We start from the raw sequence: 12792 nt of genomic DNA, 5'->3' as shown, positions 1-12792 counted from the left end.
AATGCGATCTCGCTAATGTTGGTAGAATATCAAACTCTGGTTGCGACAAAAGACAAGACGCTTCTGGATAGGGAAAAAAGTGGTCTGATTATGACATCATAATGCAAAAAAGAAATAAACAAAAGCTTACGGCACCTGAGGTTCCTAGTTGGTCTCCCATACAAGTACTAACCAGGCCCAAGTCTGGATGGCTTCCAAGATCTGACGAGATCAGGCATTTTCAGACTGGTATGGCCGTAAGGGAAATTAAGAGAATGCGATCTCGCTAATGTTGGTAGAATATCAAACTCTGGTTGCGACAAAAGACAAGACGCTTCTGGATAGGGAAAAAAGTGGTCTGATTATGACATCATAATGCAAAAAAGAAATAAACAAAAGCTTACGGCACCTGAGGTTCCTAGTTGACTCCCATACAAGTACTAACCAGGCCCGAGTCTGGATGGCTTCCGAGATCTGACGAGATCAGGCATTTTCAGACTGGTATGGCCGTAAGTGAAATTAAGAGAATGCGATCTCGCTAATGTTGGTAGAATATCAAACTCTGGTTGCGACAAAAGACAAGACGCTTCTGGATAGGGAAAAAAGTGGTCTGATTATGACATCATAATGCAAAAAAGAAATAAACAAAAGCTTACGGCACCTGAGGTTCCTAGTTGGTCTCCCATACAAGTACTAACCAGGCCCGAGTCTGCATGGCTTCCGAGATCTGACGAGATCAGGCATTTTCAGACAAATATGGCCGTAAGTGAAATTAAGAGAATGCGATCTCGCTAATGTTGGTAGAATATCAAACTCTGGTTGCGACAAAAGACAAGACGCTTCTGGATAGGGAAAAAAGTGGTCTGATTATGACATCATAATGCAAAAAAGAAATAAACAAAAGCTGACGGCACCTGAGGTTCCTAGTTGGTCTCCCATACAAGTACTAACCAGGCCCGAGTCTGGATGGCTTCCGAGATCTGATGAGATCAGGCATTTTCAGACTGGTATGGCCGTAAGTGAAATTAAGAGAATGCGATTTTGCTAATGTTGGTAGAATATCAAACTCTGGTTGCGACAAAAGACAAGACGCTTCTGCATAGGGAAAAAAGTGGTCTGATTATGACATCAAAATGCAAAAAATAAATAAACAAAAGCTTACGGCACCTGAGGTTCCAAGTTGATCTCAAATACAAGTACTAACCAGGCCCGAGTCTGGATGGCTTCCGAGATCTGACGAGATCAGGCATTTTTAGACTGGTATGGCCGTAAGGGAAATTAAGAGAATGCGATCTCGCTAATGTTGGTAGAATATCAAACTCTGGTTGCGACAAAAGACAAGACGCTTCTGCATAGGGAAAAAAGTGGTCTGATTATGACATCAAAATGCAAAAAAGAAATAAACAAAAGCTTACGGCACCTGAGGTTCCAAGTTGATCTCAAATACAAGTACTAACCAGGCCCGAGTCTGGATGGCTTCCGAGATCTGACGAGATCAGGCATTTTCAGACTGGTATGGCCGTAAGGGAAATTAAGAGAATGCGATCTCGCTAATGTTGGTAGAATATCAAACTCTGGTTGCGACAAAAGACAAGATGCTTCTGGATAGGGAAAAAAGTGGTCTGATTATGACATCATAATGCAAAAAAGAAATAAACAAAAGCTTACGGCACCTGAGGTTCCTAGTTGGTCTCCCATACAAGTACTAACCAGGCCCGAGTCTGGATGGCTTCCGAGATCTGACGAGATCAGGCATTTTCAGACTGGTATGGCCGTAAGTGAAATTAAGAGAATGCGATCTCGCTAATGTTGGTAGAATATCAAACTCTGGTTGCGACAAAAGACAAGACGCTTCTGGATAGGGAAAAAAGTGGTCTGATTATGACATCATAATGCAAAAAAGAAATAAACAAAAGCTTACGGCACCTGAGGTTCCTAGTTGGTCTCCCATACAAGTACTAACCAGGCCCGAGTCTGGATGGCTTCCGAGATCTGACGAGATCAGGCATTTTCAGACTGGTATGGCCGTAAGTGAAATTAAGAGAATGTGATCTCGCTAATGTTGGTAGAATATCAAACTCTGGTTGCGACAAAAGACAAGACGCTTCTGGATAGGGAAAAAAGTGGTCTGATTATGACATCATAATGCAAAAAAGAAATAAACAAAAGCTTACGGCACCTGAGGTTCCTAGTTGGTCTCCCATAGGGAAAAAAGTGGTCTGATTATGACATCATAATGCAAAAAAGAAATAAACTAAAGCTTACGGCACCTGAGGTTCCTAGTTGGTCTCCCATACAAGTACTAACCAGGCCCGAGTCTGGATGGCTTCCGAGATCTGACGAGATCAGGCATTTTCAGACTGGTATGGCCGTAAGTGAAATTAAGAGAATGCGATCTCGCTAATGTTGGTAGAATATCAAACTCTGGTTGCGACAAAAGACAAGACGCTTCTGGATAGGGAAAAAAGTGGTCTGATTATGACATCATAATGCAAAAAAGAAATAAACAAAAGCTTACGGCACCTGAGGTTCCTAGTTGGTCTCCCATACAAGTACTAACCAGGCCCGAGTCTGGATGGCTTCCGAGATCTGACGAGATCAGGCATTTTCAGACTGGTATGGCCGTAAGTGAAATTAAGAGAATGCGATCTCGCTAATGTTGGTAGAATATCAAACTCTGGTTGCGACAAAAGACAAGACGCTTCTGGATAGGGAAAAAAGTGGTCTGATTATGACATCATAATGCAAAAAAGAAATAAACAAAAGCTTACGGCACCTGAGGTTCCTAGTTGGTCTCCCATACAAGTACTAACCAGGCCCGAGTCTGGATGGCTTCTGAGATCTGACGAGATCAGGCATTTTCAGACTGGTATGGCCGTAAGTGAAATTAAGAGAATGTGATCTCGCTAATGTTGGTAGAATATCAAACTCTGGTTGCGACAAAAGACAAGACGCTTCTGGATAGGGAAAAAAGTGGTCTGATTATGACATCATAATGCAAAAAAGAAATAAACAAAATCTTACGGCACCTGAGGTTCCTAGTTGGTCTCCCATAGGGAAAAAAGTGGTCTGATTATGACATCATAATGCAAAAAAGAAATAAACTAAAGCTTACGGCACCTGAGGTTCCTAGTTGGTCTCCCATACAAGTACTAACCAGGCCCGAGTCTGGATGGCTTCCGAGATCTGACGAGATCAGGCATTTTCAGACTGGTATGGCCGTAAGTGAAATTAAGAGAATGCGTTCTCGCTAATGTTGGTAGAATATCAAACTCTGGTTGCGACAAAAGACAAGACGCTTCTGGATAGGGAAAAAAGTGGTCTGATTATGACATCATAATGCAAAAAAGAAATAAACAAAAGCTTACGGCACCTGAGGTTCCTAGTTGGTCTCCCATACAAGTACTAACCAGGCCCGAGTCTGGATGGCTTCCGAGATCTGACGAGATCAGGCATTTTCAGACTGGTATGGCCGTAAGTGAAATTAAGAGAATGCGATCTCGCTAATGTTGGTAGAATATCAAACTCTGGTTGCGACAAAAGACAAGATGCTTCTGGATAGGGAAAAAAGTGGTCTGATTATGACATCATAATGCAAAAAAGAAATAAACAAAAGCTTACGGCACCTGAGGTTCCTAGTTGGTCACCCATACAAGTACTAACCAGGCACGAGTCTGGATGGCTTCCGAGATCTGACGAGATCAGGCATTTTCAGACTGGTATGGCCGTAAGTGAAATTAAGAGAATGCGATCTCGCTAATGTTGGTAGAATATCAAACTCTGGTTGCGACAAAAGACAAGACGCTTCTGGATAGGGAAAAAAGTGGTCTGATTATGACATCATAATGCAAAAAAGAAATAAACAAAAGCTTACGGCACCTGAGGTTCCTAGTTGGTCTCCCATACAAGTACTAACCAGACCCGAGTCTGGATAGCTTCTGAGATCTGACGAGATCAGGCATTTTCAGACTGGTATGGCCGTAAGTGAAATTAAGAGAATGTGATCTCGCTAATGTTGGTAGAATATCAAACTCTGGTTGCGACAAAAGACAAGACGCTTCTGGATAGGGAAAAAAGTGGTCTGATTATGACATCATAATGCAAAAAAGAAATAAACAAAAGCTTACGGCACCTGAGGTTCCTAGTTGGTCTCCCATACAAGTACTAACCAGGCCCGAGTCTGAATGACTTCCGAAATCTGATGAGATCAGGCATTTTCAGACTGGTATGGCCGTAAGTGAAATTAAGAGAATGCGATCTCGCTAATGTTGGTAGAATATCAAACTCTGGTTGCGACAAAAGACAAGACGCTTCTGGATAGGGAAAAAAGTGGTCTGATTATGACATCATAATGCAAAAAAGAAATAAACAAAAGCTTACGGCACCTGAGGTTCCTAGTTGGTCTCAAATACAAGTACTAACCAGGCCCGAGTCTGGATGGCTTCCGAGATCTGACGAGATCAGGCATTTTTAGACTGGTATGGCCATAAGGGAAATTAAGAGAATGCGATCTCGCTAATGTTGGTAGAATATCAAACTCTGGTTGCGACAAAAGACAAGACGCTTCTGGATAGGGAAAAAAGTGGTCTGATTATGACATCATAATGCAAAAAAGAAATAAACAAAAGCTTACGGCACCTGAGGTTCCTAGTTGGTCTCCCATAGGGAAAAAAGTGGTCTGATTATGACATCATAATGCAAAAAAGAAATAAACTAAAGCTTACGGCACCTGAGGTTCCTAGTTGGTCTCCCATACAAGTACTAACCAGGCCCGAGTCTGGATGGCTTCCGAGATCTGACGAGATCAGGCATTTTCAGACTGGTATGGCCGTAAGAGAAATTAAGAGAATGCGATCTCGCTAATGTTGGTAGAATATCAAACTCTGGTTGCGACAAAAGACAAGACGCTTCTGGATAGGGAAAAAAGTGGTCTGATTATGACATCATAATGCAAAAAAGAAATAAACAAAAGCTGACGGCACCTGAGGTTCCTAGTTGGTCTCCCATACAAGTACTAACCAGGCCCGAGTCTGGATGGCTTCCGAGATCTGACGAGATCAGGCATTTTCAGACTGGTATGGCCGTAAGTGAAATTAAGAGAATGCGATCTCGCTAATGTTGGTAGAATATCAAACTCTGGTTGCGACAAAAGACAAGATGCTTCTGGATAGGGAAAAAAGTGGTCTGATTATGACATCATAATGCAAAAAAGAAATAAACAAAAGCTTACGGCACCTGAGGTTCCTAGTTGGTCACCCATACAAGTACTAACCAGGCACGAGTCTGGATGGCTTCCGAGATCTGACGAGATCAGGCATTTTCAGACTGGTATGGCCGTAAGTGAAATTAAGAGAATGCGATCTCGCTAATGTTGGTAGAATATCAAACTCTGGTTGCGACAAAAGACAAGACGCTTCTGGATAGGGAAAAAAGTGGTCTGATTATGACATCATAATGCAAAAAAGAAATAAACAAAAGCTTACGGCACCTGAGGTTCCTAGTTGGTCTCCCATACAAGTACTAACCAGACCCGAGTCTGGATGGCTTCCGAGATCTGACGAGATCAGGCATTTTCAGACTGGTATGGCCGTAAGTGAAATTAAGAGAATGCGATCTCGCTAATGTTGGTAGAATATCAAACTCTGGTTGCGACAAAAGACAAGACGCTTCTGGATAGGGAAAAAAGTGGTCTGATTATGACATTATAATGCAAAAAAGAAATAAACAAAAGCTTACGGCACCTGAGGTTCCTAGTTGGTCTCCCATACAAGTACTAACCAGGCCCGAGTCTGGATGGCTTCCGAGATCTGACGAGATCAGGCATTTTCAGACTGGTATGGCCGTAAGGGAAATTAAGAGAATGCGATCTCGCTAATGTTGGTAGAATATCAAACTCTGGTTGCGACAAAAGACAAGACGCTTCTGGATAGGGAAAAAAGTGGTCTGATTATGACATCATAATGCAAAAAAGAAATAAACAAAAGCTTACGGCACCTGAGGTTCCTAGTTGGTCTCCCATACAAGTACTAACCAGGCCCGAGTCTGGATGGCTTCCGAGATCTGACGAGATCAGGCATTTTCAGACTGGTATGGCCATAAGTGAAATTAAGAGAATGCGATCTCGCTAATGTTGGTAGAATATCAAACTCTGGTTGCGACAAAAGACAAGACGCTTCTGGATAGGGAAAAAAGTGGTCTGATTATGACATCATAATGCAAAAAAGAAATAAACAAAAGCTTACGGCACCTGAGGTTCCTAGTTGGTCTCCCATACAAGTACTAACCAGGCCCGAGTCTGGATGGCTTCCGAGATCTGACGAGATCAGGCATTTTCAGACTGGTATGGCCGTAAGTGAAATTAAGAGAATGCGATCTCGCTAATGTTGGTAGAATATCAAACTCTGGTTGCGACAAAAGACAAGACGCTTCTGGATAGGGAAAAAAGTGGTCTGATTATGACATCATAATGCAAAAAAGAAATAAACAAAAGCTTACGGCACCTGAGGTTCCTAGTTGGTCTCCCATACAAGTACTAACCAGGCCCGAGTCTGCATGGCTTCCGAGATATGACGAGATCAGGCATTTTCAGACAGATATGGCCGTAAGTGAAATTAAGAGAATGCGATCTCGCTAATGTTGGTAGAATATCAAACTCTGGTTGCGACAAAAGACAAGACGCTTCTGGATAGGGAAAAAAGTGGTCTGATTATGACATCATAATGCAAAAAAGAAATAAACAAAAGCTGACGGCACCTGAGGTTCCTAGTTGGTCTCCCATACAAGTACTAACCAGGCCCGAGTCTGGATGGCTTCCGAGATCTGACGAGATCAGGCATTTTCAGACTGGTATGGCCGTAAGTGAAATTAAGAGAATGCGATCTCGCTAATGTTGGTAGAATATCAAACTCTGGTTGCGACAAAAGACAAGACGCTTCTGCATAGGGAAAAAAGTGGTCTGATTATGACATCAAAATGCAAAAAATAAATAAACAAAAGCTTACGGCACCTGAGGTTCCAAGTTGATCTCAAATACAAGTACTAACCAGGCCCGAGTCTGGATGGCTTCCGAGATCTGACGAGATCAGGCATTTTCAGACTGGTATGGCCGTAAGTGAAATTAAGAGAATGCGATCTCGCTAATGTTGGTAGAATATCAAACTCTGGTTGCGACAAAAGACAAGATGCTTCTGGATAGGGAAAAAAGTGGTCTGATTATGACATCATAATGCAAAAAAGAAATAAACAAAAGCTTACGGCACCTGAGGTTCCTAGTTGGTCACCCATACAAGTACTAACCAGGCACGAGTCTGGATGGCTTCCGAGATCTGACGAGATCAGGCATTTTCAGACTGGTATGGCCGTAAGTGAAATTAAGAGAATGCGATCTCGCTAATGTTGGTAGAATATCAAACTCTGGTTGCGACAAAAGACAAGACGCTTCTGGATAGGGAAAAAAGTGGTCTGATTATGACATCATAATGCAAAAAAGAAATAAACAAAAGCTTACGGCACCTGAGGTTCCTAGTTGGTCTCCCATACAAGTACTAACCAGACCCGAGTCTGGATGGCTTCTGAGATCTGACGAGATCAGGCATTTTCAGACTGGTATGGCCGTAAGTGAAATTAAGAGAATGCGATCTCGCTAATGTTGGTAGAATATCAAACTCTGGTTGCGACAAAAGACAAGACGCTTCTGGATAGGGAAAAAAGTGGTCTGATTATGACATCATAATGCAAAAAAGAAATAAACAAAAGCTTACGGCACCTGAGGTTCCTAGTTGGTCTCCCATACAAGTACTAACCAGGCCCGAGTCTGGATGACTTCCGAAATCTGATGAGATCAGGCATTTTCAGACTGGTATGGCCGTAAGTGAAATTAAGAGAATGCGATCTCGCTAATGTTGGTAGAATATCAAACTCTGGTTGCGACAAAAGACAAGACGCTTCTGGATAGGGAAAAAAGTGGTCTGATTATGACATCATAATGCAAAAAAGAAATAAACAAAAGCTTACGGCACCTGAGGTTCCTAGTTGGTCTCAAATACAAGTACTAACCAGGCCCGAGTCTGGATGGCTTCCGAGATCTGACGAGATCAGGCATTTTTAGACTGGTATGGCCATAAGGGAAATTAAGAGAATGCGATCTCGCTAATGTTGGTAGAATATCAAACTCTGGTTGCGACAAAAGACAAGACGCTTCTGGATAGGGAAAAAAGTGGTCTGATTATGACATCATAATGCAAAAAAGAAATAAACAAAAGCTTACGGCACCTGAGGTTCCTAGTTGGTCTCCCATAGGGAAAAAAGTGGTCTGATTATGACATCATAATGCAAAAAAGAAATAAACTAAAGCTTACGGCACCTGAGGTTCCTAGTTGGTCTCCCATACAAGTACTAACCAGGCCCGAGTCTGGATGGCTTCCGAGATCTGACGAGATCAGGCATTTTCAGACTGGTATGGCCGTAAGTGAAATTAAGAGAATGCGATCTCGCTAATGTTGGTAGAATATCAAACTCTGGTTGCGACAAAAGACAAGACGCTTCTGGATAGGGAAAAAAGTGGTCTGATTATGACATCATAATGCAAAAAAGAAATAAACAAAACCTGACGGCACCTGAGGTTCCTAGTTGGTCTCCCATACAAGTACTAACCAGGCCCGAGTCTGGATGGCTTCCGAGATCTGACGAGATCAGGCATTTTCAGACTGGTATGGCCGTAAGTGAAATTAAGAGAATGCGATCTCGCTAATGTTGGTAGAATATCAAACTCTGGTTGCGACAAAAGACAAGATGCTTCTAGATAGGGAAAAAAGTGGTCTGATTATGACATCATAATGCAAAAAAGAAATAAACAAAAGCTTACGGCACCTGAGGTTCCTAGTTGGTCACCCATACAAGTACTAACCAGGCACGAGTCTGGATGGCTTCCGAGATCTGACGAGATCAGGCATTTTCAGACTGGTATGGCCGTAAGTGAAATTAAGAGAATGCGATCTCGCTAATGTTGGTAGAATATCAAACTCTGGTTGCGACAAAAGACAAGACGCTTCTGGATAGGGAAAAAAGTGGTCTGATTATGACATCATAATGCAAAAAAGAAATAAACAAAAGCTTACGGCACCTGAGGTTCCTAGTTGGTCTCCCATACAAGTACTAACCAGACCCGAGTCTGGATGGCTTCCGAGATCTGACGAGATCAGGCATTTTCAGACTGGTATGGCCGTAATTGAAATTAAGAGAATGCGATCTCGCTAATGTTGGTAGAATATCAAACTCTGGTTGCGACAAAAGACAAGACGCTTCTGGATAGGGAAAAAAGTGGTCTGATTATGACATTATAATGCAAAAAAGAAATAAACTAAAGCTTACGGCACCTGAGGTTCCTAGTTGGTCTCCCATACAAGTACTAACCAGGCCTGAGTCTGGATGGCTTCCGAGATCTGACGAGATCAGGCATTTTCAGACTGGTATGGCCGTAAGGGAAATTAAGAGAATGCGATCTCGCTAATGTTGGTAGAATATCAAACTCTGGTTGCGACAAAAGACAAGACGCTTCTGGATAGGGAAAAAAGTGGTCTGATTATGACATCATAATGCAAAAAAGAAATAAACAAAAGCTTACGGCACCTGAGGTTCCTAGTTGGTCTCCCATACAAGTACTAACCAGGCCCGAGTCTGGATGGCTTCCGAGATCTGACGAGATCAGGCATTTTCAGACTGGTATGGCCATAAGTGAAATTAAGAGAATGCGATCTCGCTAATGTTGGTAGAATATCAAACTCTGGTTGCGACAAAAGACAAGATGCTTCTGGATAGGGAAAAAAGTGGTCTGATTATGACATCATAATGCAAAAAAGAAATAAACAAAAGCTTACGGCACCTGAGGTTCCTAGTTGGTCTCCCATACAAGTACTAACCAGGCCCGAGTCTGGATGGCTTCCGAGATCTGACGAGATCAGGCATTTTCAGACTGGTATGGCCGTAAGTGAAATTAAGAGAATGCGATCTCGCTAATGTTGGTAGAATATCAAACTCTGGTTGCGACAAAAGACAAGACGCTTCTGGATAGGGAAAAAAGTGGTCTGATTATGACATCATAATGCAAAAAAGAAATAAACAAAAGCTTACGGCACCTGAGGTTCCTAGTTGGTCTCCCATACAAGTACTAACCAGGCCCGAGTCTGCATGGCTTCCGAGATCTGACGAGATCAGGCATTTTCAGACAGGTATGGCCGTAAGTGAAATTAAGAGAATGCGATCTCGCTAATGTTGGTAGAATATCAAACTCTGGTTGCGACAAAAGACAAGACGCTTCTGGATAGGGAAAAAAGTGGTCTGATTATGACATCATAATGCAAAAAAGAAATAAACAAAAGCTGACGGCACCTGAGGTTCCTAGTTGGTCTCCCATACAAGTACTAACCAGGCCCGAGTCTGGATGGCTTCCGAGATCTGACGAGATCAGGCATTTTCAGACTGGTATGGCCGTAAGTGAAATTAAGAGAATGCGATCTCGCTAATGTTGGTAGAATATCAAACTCTGGTTGCGACAAAAGACAAGATGCTTCTGCATAGGGAAAAAAGTGGTCTGATTATGACATCAAAATGCAAAAAATAAATAAACAAAAGCTTACGGCACCTGAGGTTCCAAGTTGATCTCAAATACAAGTACTAACCAGGCCCGAGTCTGGATGGCTTCCGAGATCTGACGAGATCAGGCATTTTTAGACTGGTATGGCCGTAAGGGAAATTAAGAGAATGCGATCTCGCTAATGTTGGTAGAATATCAAACTCTGGTTGCGACAAAAGACAAGACGCTTCTGGATAGGGAAAAAAGTGGTCTGATTATGACATCATAATGCAAAAAAGAAATAAACAAAAGCTTACGGCACCTGAGGTTCCTAGTTGGTCTCCCATAGGGAAAAAAGTGGTCTGATTATGACATCATAATGCAAAAAAGAAATAAACTAAAGCTTACGGCACCTGAGGTTCCTAGTTGGTCTCCCATACAAGTACTAACCAGGCCCGAGTCTGGATGGCTTCCGAGATCTGACGAGATCAGGCATTTTCAGACTGGTATGGCCGTAAGCGAAATTAAGAGAATGCGTTCTCGCTAATGTTGGTAGAATATCAAACTCTGGTTGCGACAAAAGACAAGACGCTTCTGGATAGGGAAAAAAGTGGTCTGATTATGACATCATAATGCAAAAAAGAAATAAACAAAAGCTTACGGCACCTGAGGTTCCTAGTTGGTCTCCCATACAAGTACTAACCAGGCACAAGTCTGGATGGCTTCCGAGATCTGACGAGATCAGGCATTTTCAGACTGGTATGGCCGTAATTGAAATTAAGAGAATGCGATCTCGCTAATGTTGGTAGAATATCAAACTCTGGTTGCGACAAAAGACAAGACGCTTCTGGATAGGGAAAAAAGTGGTCTGATTATGACATCATAATGCAAAAAAGAAATAAACAAAAGCTTACGGCACCTGAGGTTCCTAGTTGGTCTCCCATACAAGTACTAACCAGACCCGAGTCTGGATGGCTTCCGAGATCTGACGAGATCAGGCATTTTCAGACTGGTATGGCCGTAAGTGAAATTAAGAGAATGCGATCTCGCTAATGTTGGTAGAATATCAAACTCTGGTTGCGACAAAAGACAAGACGCTTCTGGATAGGGAAAAAAGTGGTCTGATTATGACATCATAATGCAAAAAAGAAATAAACAAAAGCTTACGGCACCTGAGGTTCCTAGTTGGTCTCCCATAGGGAAAAAAGTGGTCTGATTATGACATCATAATGCAAAAAAGAAATAAACTAAAGCTTACGGCACCTGAGGTTCCTAGTTGGTCTCCCATACAAGTACTAACCAGGCCCGAGTCTGGATGGCTTCCGAGATCTGACGAGATCAGGCATTTTCAGACTGGTATGGCCGTAAGTGAAATTAAGAGAATGCGATCTCGCTAATGTTGGTAGAATATCAAACTCTGGTTGCGACAAAAGACAAGACGCTTCTGGATAGGGAAAAAAGTGGTCTGATTATGACATCATAATGCAAAAAAGAAATAAACAAAAGCTTACGGCACCTGAGGTTCCTAGTTGGTCTCCCATACAAGTACTAACCAGGCCCGAGTCTGGATGGCTTCCGAGATCTGACGAGATCAGGCATTTTCAGACTGGTATGGCCGTAAGCGAAATTAAGAGAATGCGATCTCGCTAATGTTGGTAGAATATCAAACTCTGGTTGCGACAAAAGACAAGACGCTTCTGGATAGGGAAAAAAGTGGTCTGATTATGACATCATAATGCAAAAAAGAAATAAACAAAAGCTTACGGCACCTGAGGTTCCTAGTTGGTCACCCATACAAGTACTAACCAGGCCCGAGTCTGGATGGCTTCCGAGATCTGACGAGATCAGGCATTTTCAGACTGGTATGGCCGTAAGTGAAATTAAGAGAATGCGATCTCGCTAATGTTGGTAGAATATCAAACTCTGGTTGCGACAAAAGACAAGACGCTTCTGGATAGGGAAAAAAGTGGTCTGATTATGACATCATAATGCAAAAAAGAAATAAACAAAAGCTTACGGCACCTGAGGTTCCTAGTTGGTCTCCCATACAAGTACTAACCAGACCCGAGTCTGGATAGCTTCTGAGATCTGACGAGATCAGGCATTTTCAGACTGGTATGGCCGTAAGTGAAATTAAGAGAATGTGATCTCGCTAATGTTGGTAGAATATCAAACTCTGGTTGCGACAAAAGACAAGACGCTTCTGGATAGGGAAAAAAGTGGTCTGATTATGACATCATAAT

At 42.3% G+C, this 12792-nt stretch overlaps 46 pseudogenes; all 46 read right to left on the bottom strand.

The window, feature by feature from the left end:
• Nucleotides 1–123: 123 nt before the first annotated feature.
• LOC134596111 (5S ribosomal RNA) lies at nt 124–242 on the bottom strand (annotated as a pseudogene).
• A 134-nt stretch (nt 243–376) lies between these two features.
• On the bottom strand, nt 377–494 carry LOC134588356 (5S ribosomal RNA; annotated as a pseudogene).
• A 134-nt stretch (nt 495–628) lies between these two features.
• LOC134595739 (5S ribosomal RNA) lies at nt 629–747 on the bottom strand (annotated as a pseudogene).
• Nucleotides 748–881: 134 nt separating this feature from the next.
• Nucleotides 882–1000, bottom strand: LOC134595167 (5S ribosomal RNA; annotated as a pseudogene).
• Nucleotides 1001–1134: 134 nt separating this feature from the next.
• On the bottom strand, nt 1135–1253 carry LOC134589349 (5S ribosomal RNA; annotated as a pseudogene).
• Nucleotides 1254–1387: 134 nt separating this feature from the next.
• LOC134588888 (5S ribosomal RNA) lies at nt 1388–1506 on the bottom strand (annotated as a pseudogene).
• A 134-nt stretch (nt 1507–1640) lies between these two features.
• On the bottom strand, nt 1641–1759 carry LOC134593361 (5S ribosomal RNA; annotated as a pseudogene).
• Nucleotides 1760–1893: 134 nt separating this feature from the next.
• LOC134593349 (5S ribosomal RNA) lies at nt 1894–2012 on the bottom strand (annotated as a pseudogene).
• A 225-nt stretch (nt 2013–2237) lies between these two features.
• LOC134593338 (5S ribosomal RNA) lies at nt 2238–2356 on the bottom strand (annotated as a pseudogene).
• Nucleotides 2357–2490: 134 nt separating this feature from the next.
• On the bottom strand, nt 2491–2609 carry LOC134593325 (5S ribosomal RNA; annotated as a pseudogene).
• Nucleotides 2610–2743: 134 nt separating this feature from the next.
• Nucleotides 2744–2862, bottom strand: LOC134594739 (5S ribosomal RNA; annotated as a pseudogene).
• Nucleotides 2863–3087: 225 nt separating this feature from the next.
• Nucleotides 3088–3206, bottom strand: LOC134593313 (5S ribosomal RNA; annotated as a pseudogene).
• Nucleotides 3207–3340: 134 nt separating this feature from the next.
• On the bottom strand, nt 3341–3459 carry LOC134593301 (5S ribosomal RNA; annotated as a pseudogene).
• Nucleotides 3460–3593: 134 nt separating this feature from the next.
• On the bottom strand, nt 3594–3712 carry LOC134596866 (5S ribosomal RNA; annotated as a pseudogene).
• A 134-nt stretch (nt 3713–3846) lies between these two features.
• On the bottom strand, nt 3847–3965 carry LOC134588126 (5S ribosomal RNA; annotated as a pseudogene).
• Nucleotides 3966–4099: 134 nt separating this feature from the next.
• LOC134594350 (5S ribosomal RNA) lies at nt 4100–4218 on the bottom strand (annotated as a pseudogene).
• A 478-nt stretch (nt 4219–4696) lies between these two features.
• Nucleotides 4697–4815, bottom strand: LOC134589490 (5S ribosomal RNA; annotated as a pseudogene).
• Nucleotides 4816–4949: 134 nt separating this feature from the next.
• LOC134595855 (5S ribosomal RNA) lies at nt 4950–5068 on the bottom strand (annotated as a pseudogene).
• Nucleotides 5069–5202: 134 nt separating this feature from the next.
• Nucleotides 5203–5321, bottom strand: LOC134596865 (5S ribosomal RNA; annotated as a pseudogene).
• Nucleotides 5322–5455: 134 nt separating this feature from the next.
• LOC134595885 (5S ribosomal RNA) lies at nt 5456–5574 on the bottom strand (annotated as a pseudogene).
• A 134-nt stretch (nt 5575–5708) lies between these two features.
• On the bottom strand, nt 5709–5827 carry LOC134594644 (5S ribosomal RNA; annotated as a pseudogene).
• Nucleotides 5828–5961: 134 nt separating this feature from the next.
• LOC134594882 (5S ribosomal RNA) lies at nt 5962–6080 on the bottom strand (annotated as a pseudogene).
• A 134-nt stretch (nt 6081–6214) lies between these two features.
• Nucleotides 6215–6333, bottom strand: LOC134593290 (5S ribosomal RNA; annotated as a pseudogene).
• A 134-nt stretch (nt 6334–6467) lies between these two features.
• LOC134598312 (5S ribosomal RNA) lies at nt 6468–6586 on the bottom strand (annotated as a pseudogene).
• A 134-nt stretch (nt 6587–6720) lies between these two features.
• Nucleotides 6721–6839, bottom strand: LOC134595854 (5S ribosomal RNA; annotated as a pseudogene).
• Nucleotides 6840–6973: 134 nt separating this feature from the next.
• On the bottom strand, nt 6974–7092 carry LOC134588698 (5S ribosomal RNA; annotated as a pseudogene).
• A 134-nt stretch (nt 7093–7226) lies between these two features.
• Nucleotides 7227–7345, bottom strand: LOC134596864 (5S ribosomal RNA; annotated as a pseudogene).
• Nucleotides 7346–7479: 134 nt separating this feature from the next.
• On the bottom strand, nt 7480–7598 carry LOC134594746 (5S ribosomal RNA; annotated as a pseudogene).
• A 134-nt stretch (nt 7599–7732) lies between these two features.
• LOC134594469 (5S ribosomal RNA) lies at nt 7733–7851 on the bottom strand (annotated as a pseudogene).
• A 478-nt stretch (nt 7852–8329) lies between these two features.
• LOC134593278 (5S ribosomal RNA) lies at nt 8330–8448 on the bottom strand (annotated as a pseudogene).
• Nucleotides 8449–8582: 134 nt separating this feature from the next.
• LOC134596468 (5S ribosomal RNA) lies at nt 8583–8701 on the bottom strand (annotated as a pseudogene).
• Nucleotides 8702–8835: 134 nt separating this feature from the next.
• Nucleotides 8836–8954, bottom strand: LOC134596862 (5S ribosomal RNA; annotated as a pseudogene).
• A 134-nt stretch (nt 8955–9088) lies between these two features.
• On the bottom strand, nt 9089–9207 carry LOC134597643 (5S ribosomal RNA; annotated as a pseudogene).
• A 134-nt stretch (nt 9208–9341) lies between these two features.
• Nucleotides 9342–9460, bottom strand: LOC134597289 (5S ribosomal RNA; annotated as a pseudogene).
• Nucleotides 9461–9594: 134 nt separating this feature from the next.
• Nucleotides 9595–9713, bottom strand: LOC134594880 (5S ribosomal RNA; annotated as a pseudogene).
• Nucleotides 9714–9847: 134 nt separating this feature from the next.
• On the bottom strand, nt 9848–9966 carry LOC134593266 (5S ribosomal RNA; annotated as a pseudogene).
• A 134-nt stretch (nt 9967–10100) lies between these two features.
• Nucleotides 10101–10219, bottom strand: LOC134593976 (5S ribosomal RNA; annotated as a pseudogene).
• Nucleotides 10220–10353: 134 nt separating this feature from the next.
• On the bottom strand, nt 10354–10472 carry LOC134595853 (5S ribosomal RNA; annotated as a pseudogene).
• A 134-nt stretch (nt 10473–10606) lies between these two features.
• On the bottom strand, nt 10607–10725 carry LOC134589348 (5S ribosomal RNA; annotated as a pseudogene).
• A 225-nt stretch (nt 10726–10950) lies between these two features.
• LOC134591571 (5S ribosomal RNA) lies at nt 10951–11069 on the bottom strand (annotated as a pseudogene).
• A 134-nt stretch (nt 11070–11203) lies between these two features.
• Nucleotides 11204–11322, bottom strand: LOC134598236 (5S ribosomal RNA; annotated as a pseudogene).
• Nucleotides 11323–11456: 134 nt separating this feature from the next.
• On the bottom strand, nt 11457–11575 carry LOC134595884 (5S ribosomal RNA; annotated as a pseudogene).
• Nucleotides 11576–11800: 225 nt separating this feature from the next.
• Nucleotides 11801–11919, bottom strand: LOC134593254 (5S ribosomal RNA; annotated as a pseudogene).
• Nucleotides 11920–12053: 134 nt separating this feature from the next.
• LOC134591454 (5S ribosomal RNA) lies at nt 12054–12172 on the bottom strand (annotated as a pseudogene).
• A 134-nt stretch (nt 12173–12306) lies between these two features.
• Nucleotides 12307–12425, bottom strand: LOC134588302 (5S ribosomal RNA; annotated as a pseudogene).
• Nucleotides 12426–12559: 134 nt separating this feature from the next.
• LOC134588114 (5S ribosomal RNA) lies at nt 12560–12678 on the bottom strand (annotated as a pseudogene).
• Between the last annotated feature and the right edge of the window lie 114 nt (nt 12679–12792).

The sequence above is a fragment of the Pelobates fuscus genome, chromosome 2 (genome assembly GCF_036172605.1).
Source record: "Pelobates fuscus isolate aPelFus1 chromosome 2, aPelFus1.pri, whole genome shotgun sequence".
In the NCBI taxonomy this organism is placed as follows: Eukaryota; Metazoa; Chordata; class Amphibia; order Anura; family Pelobatidae; genus Pelobates; species Pelobates fuscus.
This window is presented reverse-complemented; position numbering and strand designations above follow the sequence as displayed.